This window comes from Symphalangus syndactylus, chromosome 6, assembly GCF_028878055.3.
Source record: "Symphalangus syndactylus isolate Jambi chromosome 6, NHGRI_mSymSyn1-v2.1_pri, whole genome shotgun sequence".
Lineage (NCBI taxonomy): Eukaryota > Metazoa > Chordata > Mammalia > Primates > Hylobatidae > Symphalangus > Symphalangus syndactylus.
The window spans coordinates 30757121-30770069 of NC_072428.2; positions in this window are offsets into that span (position 1 = coordinate 30757121).

The following is a 12949-nucleotide window of genomic DNA, read 5'->3' on the forward strand; positions in this document are numbered from 1 at the left end:
TTCTCTTATAGCAACATAAAATGAACTGAGACAGTGATGATAAATATTTGTTGAGAAAAGGTTGAAAGAAACCAGGGATTGGAAAAAGAGAAAGTTTTAGAATCTAGAAAGATTTCCTCTTTTTAAAGAATTCATACAATATAAAAAGCCCTGTATGTTCTGAAAGGGGATAGCTTTACATTTTTTAGATAGTGAAACACTAGGTTGAGAACTATTAGGGATAAATGGTTTATGTCTCTTTTGTTTGAAAATGCAGAAAAGTAGAAAAATGACTCATTTTTATGCTGCCAGAGCTTAGTTTACATCTATTGTTCTACTAGTTGTGAGACATCAGGCATATTTCTTAACCTCACAGTGTTGAGCTAAGCAACTTGAGCAAGTTCAGCAGTACATCCCTTTGTGTAAGCACTTAAAGATCAAATTCTAGAAATACCAGGTACTTAGCCTCACAGGATTCTAGACACCTATATGCTTAATTCCCAATTTTTATCTTTAAATAACATAGGGAGAAAACTTTGTATCATAGATGTATACAGATATAAATAGATGATCATGATAGAGAGATATAGAAGTGTAGATATGTCAACATTTCCTTAAAGACTTTTGTGTATATCATAGATGTGTAAGTGTTTTATATACATATTAGGTTGGTGCAAATGTAATTGCAGTTTTTTGTACTGTTGAATTTTGCTGTTTGATATTGGAATATACTATTAAATAAATGTGGTTATGTTATACCTTATTTTAATGAGCATTTCTTGCCTTATGATTTTTTGCTAATGACTTATTACTTGCTGTTTATTTTATGTTTATTTTAGACTATGGAAGTGATGTTAGGCAAAAAGCAAATTTGAGCAATTTTCTTATTCGAAAAGCAGCAGAAACAACTTGCAACATCAACAATGCATTTGGCCCAGGAACTTCTAATGAACATACAGTGCACTGTTGGCTCAAGAGGTTTTGCAAAGGAGACAAGAGCCTTGAAGATGAAGAGCGTAGTGGCCAGCCATCAGAAGTTGACAACAACCAATTAAGAGCAATCATCACGGTGAATCCCCTTACAACTACATGAGAATTTGCTGAAGAACTCAACGTTGACCATTCTGTGGTCGTTTGGCATTTGAAGCAAGTTGGAAAAGTGAAAAAGCTCAGTAAGTGGATGCCTCATGAGCTGAGTGAAAAAAAAAAATTGTCCTTTTGAAGTGTCATCTCTTATTCTATGCAATAACAACAAAAAATTTCTCGATTGGATTGTGAAGTGCGATGAAAAGATTTTATACAACAACTGGCAACACCCAGCTCAGTGGTTGGATTGAGAAGAAGCTCCAAAACACTTCTCAAAGCCAAACTTGCACCAAAAAAAAAGGTCATGCTCACTGTTTGGTGGTCTGCTGCCACTCTGATCCACTACGGCTTTTTTGAATCCCAGTGAAACCATTACATCTGAGAAGTATGCTCAGCAAATTGAAGAGATGCACCAAAAACTGAAATGCCTGCAGCCAGCAGAAAGGGCCCGATTCTTTTCCATGACCACGCCTGACTACATGTTACACAACCAATGCTAACACAGAAACAGAAAACCAAACACCACATGTTCTCACTCATAAGTGGGAGTTGAAAAATGATAACACACGGACACAGGGAGGGGAACAACACACACCCGGGACTGTTGGGAGTGGGAGGCAAGGGGAGGGAGAGCACTAGAACAAATACCTCATGTATGCGGGGCTTAAAACCTAGAGAACAGGTTGATAGGTGCAGCAAACCACCATGGCACATGAATACCTGTGTTAGGAACCTGCACATTGTGCACATGTATCCCAGAACTTAAAGTAAAATAAAATAAAAATTAAAAAGTTGAAGGAATTGGGCTACGAAGTTTTGCCTCATCAGCCATATTCACCTGACCACTCACCAACCAACTACCACTTCTCCAAGCGTCTCAAAAACTTTTTACAGGGAAAATACTTCCACAACCAGCAGGATCATGAAAAATGCTTTCCAAGAGTTTGTCGAATCCGGAAACATGGATTTTTATGCTACAGGAATAAACAAACTAATATCTCATTGGCAAAAATGTGTTGATTGTAATTGTTCCTATTTTGATTAATAAAGATGTGTTTGAATCAGCTATAATGATTTGAAATTTACAGTCTGAAACCACAATTACTTTTGCACCAACCTAAATATATATATATATATGTTACATTGGAAAAATGTTAGGTATGTATGAACATACATATGTATCATGGTAACACTGACAAGAAGAAAAACTATATACCACATCTGCCTTCATATGGAAGACAATCTATGTGGAGTATATTGAACTATTTTGAACTAAAAACAAAGGGCCTCAAGGTTAATGTCACCTAATTGCCCATTCTATTGGCAGATGCAACTGTGGAACCATGTAAATAGTAGTGTCAAACCAAACCAGAAAGATATAGTCTAGATGTATCTATGACTTGGAGTCACATTCTGGCAAATAGGTCAGAACATTAAAAAATCGAAGGGAGAGAGTGGTGAAAACTCGAAAAATAATAGCAAAATACAGTCCAACAGTTTAGAGGAAACATCCTCTGAGCCCCTAGTTCCCTGCTTGTAAAAGAACAATGTTGCCGAGCGCGGTGGCTCACACCTGTAATCCCAGCATTTTGGGAGGCCGAGGCGGGCGGATCACGAGGTCAGGAGATCGAGACCATCCTGGCTAACATGGTGAAACCCCGTCTCTACTAAAAATACAAAAAATTAGCCGGGCGTGGTGGCGGGCACCTGTAGTCCCAGCTACTCAGAGAGGCTGAGGCAGGAGAATGGCGTGAACCTGGGAGGCGGAGCTTGCAGTGAGCCGAGATCGCGCCACTGCACTCCAGCCTGGGGGACAGAGAAAGACTCCGTCTCAAAAAAAAAAAAAAAAAAAAAAAAGAGCAATGCTATTAGACCAACCTCATGAAGTCATTCTGAAGACTAAATGATATTGTGTGCATCCTGAACCTGGCACATGGAAAGTACTCTGCAGATGGTAACCTGTGAGAGCATATGAAGCACTAAATATATTTAATTTTCACTGTTACATTTTTAACTACCTGTATTTAAGACGCAACTTCTGTGTTCTTTATTGCTTTAATGTTCAATATTGTTTAGTGTACATCTCTTGAACATATTCCTTCTCTCTGACTGTAGTTAACAATATGTTATATCTTTGAAAAATGCTAAGGGACTGAATTTTTATGTGTTGTTACATCAAAAATGATAACTATGTGCGGTAATGTATATGTTAGTTAGCTAGATTTAGTCATTCCATAATATACATATACTTCAAAGTATCATGTTTTTCTTGATAAAAACATATAATTTTATTTGTCAATTAAAAAATTTAAAAAGGCTATTGAGTGCTACTTTGACAGACTTTATATTACAACTTTCATTGCATAAAAATGTTAAGGATGTATAAGTTAAAATGGACAGTACTCTAGCTGAACATAGTTAACAGAAAAAGTAAATTAAAGGCCTATATTCCTAGTTCTGGAATATACCTAAAAATATTTGCATAATGACTGTGGTTGTATATGTCTTCTTCATTTTCAACTCTTTACCTCTTGGCACACACACACACACACACACATACACACACACAGATATATATATATATACACACACACAGTGTCATACACATAAATATGTGTATGTATATCTATATTCTGACTGTGAATTCATATATATATTCATATATATACTCATATATACTCATATACTATATATATCTGAGTATAGATTGAATATATATGAATGTATACTAATTATATAAATTCACATGTATTAATATATAACATACATTAATATATGATTTTTGTATTATGAATCGACAGAATTAAATTTTTCTTCTTGTTTTTGGCTTCCCAAATATGTCACTAAATTTCTAAACAATTTTTATTAATTAATCAATATTTGTCTGTTCTAAGCATTTTACACACATTTACTCATGCAATCTTCATAATGACCATAAAAAAGTCCCACTGTCCTTCTTACTTTACAAATGAGAAATCTAAAGCAGAAATTGTATTTGTTTTCTTTTGCATATAGCTAGTAACTGGCAGAACTGAGATTATAATCCAGGTATCATAGCTCAGAGTCTGCTCCTAACCACTAGCCGAGCTACCTGCCAGAAACTGTTTTAGAAATGTAACACATATATCCTGTTGTATTATGTGCAATGTGTTTGTATTGTCACCTGAATTTCATAGATGAGGCGTCAGTTTCAGGTCAATTCTCCAAAGTCTTACATACCAAGGAGTAAAATAGCAAAAAAACAGTATGCAAATACAGTCTGTCATACTCCAAAATCTACACTCTGATGCATGTTGCTTGTCACCAGGATTGTTTTACTAATGTCAAATTATTTAGTATCATAGCAGAAAAGGCATTTGATGGCAATTTCCAACACAATTATACAGGGCAATAATGTATAAAAAAGAATATAGTATAGTGAGGGTGACCTCACTAACGTGGCTTGTAAATGTCATGCAAGCACAGAGGTAACTCATCAGCAGCCAGAAATGAAAAGGCAGTTTTAGTTTCTCTCTGCCTACATACCATGTTATTTACATAGATCTAATAAGAAACAAACCCTGTCTTTAGGAAGATGACATTTGAGGACTCAAGAAAGTAATGAATTTCAGGTGAGTTTAATTTCATAATGTATGCTGTTCAGAATTTTGTGCTCATAATTTAATTAACTAAGTTCCTTTTAAGTCTATTTTTGAAATGTAATCTTCATAGTCTCTTGGTATTATGATTACTTTAAAAATACTCCTTGTTTGAAGCCACATTTCATTACATCTCTTCTCATCTATCCTACCATTCACTCTCTTGCGGAACAATTGTGCTTTCTCATACTTGTGTTTTTAAGAACTTGAGGACAAAGAAGGTGAACAACTACTTGAAAAAAAGAAAAATGCTATAGGGTGAATTTTAATTGTAGAGTTAGAGTGTTTGTCATGGGTGAGGGTTATCTTGAGATCTTCAATGTTTTTTCTCAACATCTAAAGGCTTCCCTCAGTCCATAGGAATGCTTTTTTTTTTTGAGACGGAGTCTCGCTCTGTAGCCCAGGCTGGAGTGCAGTGGCGCGATCTCGGCTCACTGCAAGCTCCACCTCCCGGGTTCACGCCATTCTCCTGCCTCAGCCTCTCCGAGTAGCTGGGACTACAGGCGCCCGCCACCACGCCCGGCTAATTTTTTGTATTTTTAGTAGAGACAGGGTTTCACCGTGGTCTCGATCTCCTGACCTCATGATCCGCCCGCCTTGGCCTCCCAAAGTGCTGGGATTACAAGCGTGAGCCACCGCGCCCGGCCTTTTTTTTTTTTTCACTGAGAAAAATAGTATATCCGTGTGTCTGTGTATTTTTATTTTTTTATTTTTCTAAATTACGGATCCATGGCCAATGTGATGGCTCACACCTGTAATCTCAGAACTTTGGGAGGTCAAGGCTCCCAGATGTGCTCATAATGTAACTTACTAAGCTCCTTTTAAATTTTTTTTAAAAATTTAATCTTTATAATCTCTTGGTATTATGATGACTTTAAAAAATACTCCTTGTTTGAAGATGCATTTCATTTCAAGTCGGATTGCTTGAGCTTAGGAGTTTGACACCAGCCTGGGCAGCATAGTGAAACCCCATCTCTACGAAAGATACAAAAAAATTGCCAGGCATTGTGGAGTGCACCTGTGGTCCCAGTTGCTTGGAAGGCTGAGGCAGGAGGATCACTTGAGTCCAGGAGGTTGAGCCAAGATAGGGACATTGTACTCTAGACTGGGTGACAGAGTGAGACCCTGTCTCAAAAATAAACTAACATAAAATTATAGACCCAGGAGGTACATGTGCAGGTATTGTACATGAATGTATTGCATAGTGATGTGGTTTGAGTTTCTAGTGTACCCGTCATCCAAATATTGAACATTGTACCCAGTAGGTAATTTTTCAACCCTCACCAACCTCCCAACCTCTCCCATTTTGGAGTCCCTGGTGTCTATTATTTTATCTTTATGTCCATATGTACTCTTTGTTTGGTTCCCATTTATAAGTGAGAACATGTGGTATTTGATTTCCTGTTTCTGAGATATTTCACTTAGGATACTGATCTCCAGCTTCATCCATGTTGCTGCAAAAGACATGATTTTATTCTTTTTGAAGATGCATTATATTCCATAGTGTATATATACCACATTTTTTATTCAATCATCACTTGATATTCATTCTAGGTTGATTCCATGATTTTGTTATTGTGAATAGTGTTGCGATAAATGCATTGGTGCAGGTATCATTTTGATACGATGATTTGTTTTTTTTTCTTTTGGTAGATACCTAATAGTGGAATTTCTGGGTGGAATTATAGTTTTGTTTTTAGTTCTTTGAATAATCTCCAAACTGCTTTTCACTTTGACTGAACTAATTTAGTTTCCCACCAAACATTCCCTTTTCTCTACATTCTCAGCAAGATCTCTTGTTGTTTTATTTTTAAATAATAGCCATTCTTATTACTGTAAGATGGTATTTCATTGCAAACTTTATTTGCATTTCTATAATGGTTAGTGATGTTGAACATTTTTTCATATACTTGTTGGCCATAGATATGTCGTTTTCTTTTCACAAATATCTATTAAGATCGTTTGCTCATTTTTAATGGAATTATTATTATTTTTTTACTGTTGAGTTGTTTGAGTTTCTTGTATTTTCAGGATATTAGTCCCCTGTTGGGTGAGTAATTTAAAAATATTTTCTCTCATTCAAGAGGCTGTCACTTCACTCTGTTTACTGTTTCTTTTGCTTTACAGGAGCATTTTAGTTTAATATGATCTCATTTGTCTATTTTTGCTTTATTGCCTGTGCTTTTGGGGTCTTAGTAATAAAATATTTTCCTAGACCAATTACTTGAAGAGTTTTCTTTATGTTTTTTTTTCTAACAGTTTTATAGTTTTGGGTCTTATATTTAAGTCTTTAATCCATCTTGAGTTGATTTTTGTATATGAAGAGAAATGGGGCTCCATTTTTGTTCTTCTGGATATGGTTAACCAGTTTTCCTAGCACAATTTATTGAAAAAGGTGTCCTTTCCCCAGTGTATATTACCCACAGTTTTGTAGAAGATCAGTTGGCTGTACATATATGGCTTTATTTTGGGGTTCTCTATTCTGTTTCATGTGTCTATGTGTCTATTTTTATATCAATTACACACTATTTTGGTTACTAGAGCTTTGTAATGTATTTTTAAGTCAGATAGTGTAATGCTTTGTTCTTTGTGCTCAGGATTGTTTTGGTTATTCTTTTATTGTTCTACACAAATTTTGGTATTGTTTTTACTGTTTCTATGAAAATTACATTGGTGTTTGATAGGGATTGAATTAAATCTGTAGATTGCTTTCAGTGGTGTGGTCATTTTAACAATATTAAATCTTCTGATTGATGAGCCTAGGATGTTTTTCCATTTGTTTGTATGCTCTTCAATTATTTTCATCAATGTTTTTTAGTTTTCCTTGTAGAGATCTTTCACCTCTTTGCTTAAATTTATTCCTAGCATTTTATTCATTTTTTGTGGCCATTTTAAATGGAATTGCCTTCTTGATTTTTTCAGCTCTTTTATTATTTAGTTATGGAAATGCTAGCAATTTGTTATGCTGATTTTATATGCAGCAACTTTCCTGAATTTGATTATGAATTCTAAAAGTTTTGTGGCAGAGTATTTTGGCTTTCCTAAATATAGAATTATGTTATTTGCCAAAAGGGAGAATCTGACTTCCTCTTTTCCAATTTGGATGCCTTTTATTATTTTCTATTGCATAATTGCCCTGTCTAAAACTTCAATGCTATGCTAAATAGGCATGGTGACAGTAGACATTCTTGTCTTGTTTCAGTTATTAGAGAAAAGACTTTTAACTTTTCCCCATTAAGTATGATGTTAGCTGTGGGTTGTTATGTATGGCCTTTTATTTTTTTGAGTTATGTTCCTGTTTCTGCCTAGCTTGCTGAGAGTTTTATTGTAAAGGAATGATGAATTTTATCAAATGATTCTTATGCATGCATTGAGATAATTACATGTTTTTTGTCCTTCATTCTCTTGATGTAATGTATCATATTTATTGATTTGCATATTTTGAATCATCCTTGCATCCATGGTATAAATCTGACTTGATCATACTCTGTGACTTTGTTGACGTGCTGTTGGATTCAGTTTCCTAGTATTTTGTGGAGAATTTTTGCATCTGTGTTCACCAGATAAATTACCAGCTAGAATAACCAAGAAGTGAAGAGGAAAGACCCAAATAAACAAAATCAGAAATGAAAAAGGAGACATTACAACTGATACCACATAAATACAAAAGATAACCAGAGACTATTTTGAACAACTATATGCTAACAAACTGGAAAGCCTAGAGCAAATGAAAAAATTCCTGGAAACATACAGTGTACTAATATTTAATCAGGAAAAGATAGAAAATTTGAACAGACCAATAGCAAGTAGCAAGATTGAATAAGTAATAAAAAGTCTCCCCCATCAAAAACAAACAAACAAACAAAAACCTAGGACTGGATAAATTTGCTGCCAAATTCTGCAAAACATATGAAGAATTAATACCAATCTTCCTCAAACTATTTCAAAAAATTAAAAAGGAAGAAATTATCTCTAACTCAATCTTAGAGGCCAGTATTATTTTGATACTGAAACCTACCAGGGATATCATATTAAAAGAAAACTACAGTTCAATATCCCTGATGAACCTAGATCCTATTTGTCAGGCCTCTGAGCCCAAGCTAAGCCATCATATCCCCTGTGACCTGCACGTACACATCCAGATGGTACACATCCAGATGGCCGGTTCCTGCCTTAACTGATGACATTCTACCACAAAAGAAATGAAAATGGCCTGTTCCTGCCTTATCTGATGACATTATCTTGTGAAATTCCTTCTCCTGGCTCATCCTGGCTCAAAAGCTCCCCTACTGAGCACCTTGTGACCCCCACTCCTGCCCGCCAGAGAACAACCCCCCTTTGACTGTAGTTTTCCTTTACCTACCCAAATCCTACAGAACGGCCCCACCCCTATCTCCCTTCGCTGAGTCTTTTCAGACTCAGCCCGCCTGCACCCAGGTGATTAAAAACTTTATTGCTCACACAAAGCCTGTTTGGTGGTCTCTTCACACAGACGCGCATGAAACTATTACATCTCTTAAGGGAAGAATCTTTTATTTTTTTTCTGCTTCCCCATTTGCCTTCGCAACTTCCTGCCAACATTATTACATTTGCATTTCTCAAATTTATCCCCTCCCTCTTTTTCAGCTAACATGTCACTTGCCAAAATGACACTATTGCTCACTTAGAATATGGCAATAGTTTTCTAATGACTCTCCCTGTCTCCGGCTTTTTGCCCTCCCTTTTAACTACTTGCGGAATCTTTCTAAAATTCGAATCTGGTCAGTGTTTCCCTTTCTCAGACACTTTAATCAATTTGCCAGTGGCTTCATGGTACAGATTACATAACAGGCTGAGAGATAAGCCTAAGAAAGAACAAAATTACCACATTGAATGTCCTTTTAAACACATTACAAAGAAATAAAATGTTATGCTTGGCATTTATATGCTTAATGATTTTATGGGAGAAAAAGAAATGGAAGAATAGTGGATCAATAATTTCTATCTTCAAAGCGAAAATTGCCCTGAATTTTGATAAAACTAAGTCTTAAGATGATATGGACATCTTTCTAACTTATGCCTATATATGTGGCAAGCAAAATTTATTTCAAAATATTTTTATGATTGCTTAGTATTTGCTACTTTGGGGTCACCTTTGGGAGCAGCAAGAAAGCCATTACTACTGATAGGGGTGTTTTAGGAATAACATGTTAAAAGGAAATGGAACCAGAGAGGTGTGTGTGTGTGTGTGTGTGTGTGCGTGCGCGCATGCGTGTGTTATAAACTTGATGGAGAATCAGTTAATTTTCTCTTCACATTTCTACAAATGCCTTTGAAAAGAATTCAAAGATATATGTCAGGAAATCAAGATCTATAAGTAATGTTATTATTTGATATTCATCAAGGAAGATGAACTAGTAAAAATTTATTAGGATATTATTTCAGATCATTCTAGGATGCTAACCAATGCAGCAGCATCAAAATATCATAAAGTTCGTTTAGGCTGACATTTTTAACCAATTCCATAATGTACCCTAATGTTTATACACATAAACTTTAAAAAGCATATACTGACCTACAAATAAAGTATTTTAAGTTTAGAAATATGCTTTTTTTTTTTTTTTTTTTTTTGCCCTTTAAATGCCATGATGCTGACATATAGGTAAGACATCAAAATCTGCCTGAATAAAATTCTTAGATTTACGTAATACCTTGTAAATGTTCTTAATACCTTGTTCATTGTCATCTGCAAAATTACTCTAGTCATCTCAGGTAATTATTTAAATGTATGTACTTAGCAATAGAATGGAGACAGTATAGCTAAAGAAATGATAGAATATAGAAAGAATGGAGTGATTAGCTAACAGCAAACAACTGGTCAGAAAGAGATGTATGGAATACTGATAACCATTATCTGGGCTAGTGAAGGGAGATCATCTTATCAAGAAGCAAGAAAATGGTGAGAACAAATAGACCTTTTCTTAGAGTCTGCTTTTGTTCCTAGGTTAAGAATATCCATTGTTCATAATGTTGGCTATAAAATCATATACCTAGGGGCTCTTAAAAAGCTCATTTCCCATAATGAAATCCAGGCCAATTAAATCAGTACCTCTGGAGATGGAACTCTGGCAGGAGAATATTTACAGTTCCATAGTTATTAAAATGCATGGCACAGGTTGAGAACCACTGATCTATGATGTTTCCAGGTGTACTTATTGAGGGTTCTTGGACAATTTTCTGCAACAGATTTTTGGCAAAGAAAATAAAAATAATTAAAAAAACCCTCTTTACTTTAAACCTGCAGATACCAAGCAGAATGTAATTTGCATTCAGATGTCTTCAAGCTCCTGGGTAGGGCCCGTTGCCATAAATGACTTTAGCATTTCCAAACAAATATGAAATATTGACAAATAACCCTTGTCCAATTATGGAGGTCCAACAGCCATAGCCTTTAAGTTGTAAAGTTTAATTAAGTCTAAGTCAGTGATTTATATGGAAATAAACAGCCTGGGGTTGAGCTTGGGGGTGGAATTCTGTTTTCTGGTATACAATGCCATTACTTTTGTAAATCTTCATTTCTTTTCTGAATAGCTTTTTATTCGTTCATTTCTGATGTACCTATTGCATTTGATGCTATAATTTCTAAAGTTAAATGTACTCTGAGAATTCTGCTGTGCTTTTAAGAAAACTGCAGTCATACATAACTGATTAGATAGGTTCTCACATAAACAAGAAAATGTGGTAAGAGTGAAATTTGAGAAAACTTTTATCCTATCAAATAACCTTATTTATATCCTTTTATAGTATTACCCAGGTTCACTAATATTAACATAATACTGATTTTGTACATGTATCACTTGCTTTCTTGATGCTGGTCACTTCGTATATTCAATATGGTCATCTTAAGATTGATCATATTCAGACTAATTTTTCAATAAGAACAGATAACTTTGTGGCATTTTAACTTATCCCAGACTCATTCCTTTCTTCCCAACTCAGCAGTAACTGTGAAATTAGCCTACATTCCTGGTACTGGAGGGGAGAGAACAGAGCTCATTCTCAAATAATGATAATTATTTGAATAAATAAATTAAGAAAAAAGACAAATTCCATATGCACATCAATTTCAAATTTCATGTAGATGTTCTGTCCTCAAAGAGGTGGAACATAAATATAGGTTGTGCATAATGACCCATTCCCAAAAAGTACAATATGAAAAGTGGAATAAAAAAGTAACTTTGATGTAAAGAAACCAAATTATCATTACTTCAGCCACAAGATATCAAGATCAATATCCAGTCATAATAATAGTATGCACATTCAACAAAATACCTAATTCTTTAAAACTGCCAAGGTTATAAAAAATGAGGAAAGTATGTGAAAAATTTATATCGGAGATATAAGGAGATATGGACTTTGTTTAGTAATAATCTGTCAACATTAGTTAATTAATTATATTAAATGCACCATCCAAATATGTTCATAAAAGTGGAATCTGAGTGTGGACTATAAGGAAATTATCTATATTGTCTTTGAAATTTTCCTGTGAATGTAAAACTATTTTTTAAAATAAAATGTATTAAAATAATATTTTTCTGTGAATGTAAAACGATTTTTAAAAATAAGATGTATTAAAAACAATATTTTTCTGTGACTGTAAATCTATTTTTAAAATAAAATGTATGTATTAAAAATATTTTCTGTGAATGTAAAACTATTTTTAAAATAAAATGTATTAAAATACTATCAAGAAAATAGTTGACGTGTATTTTCTTTTTTTTTTTTTTTTTTTTTGTGAGACAGAGTCTTGCTCTGTCGCCTAGGCTGGAGTGCAGTGGCGCAATCTCAGCTCACTGCAAGCTCCGCCTTCCGGGTTCACGCCATTCTCCTGCCTCAGCCTCTCCGAGTAGCTGGGACTACAGGCGCCCGCCACCACGCCCCATGCCCGGCTAATTTTTTGTATTTTTAGTAGAGACGGGGTTTCACTGTGGTCTCGATCTCCTGACCTCGTGATCCGCCCGCCTCGGCCTCCCAAAGTGCTGGGATTACAAGAGTGAGCCACAGCGCCCGGCCTGTATTTTCTTATTTAAAATTTATTACTTAACTGTTTAAAGATGAACTGAAAACATATTTTTAAATTTATATGGCCTAGATATAATCTTTGTATTTGTAAAGGCTTCTGTGATGAAAAACCCATAGAACTCTTCTTCATGTAGAATATAATATACTGCTGTAAATCACAATCGTATTGTTCCTAGCTTATAATT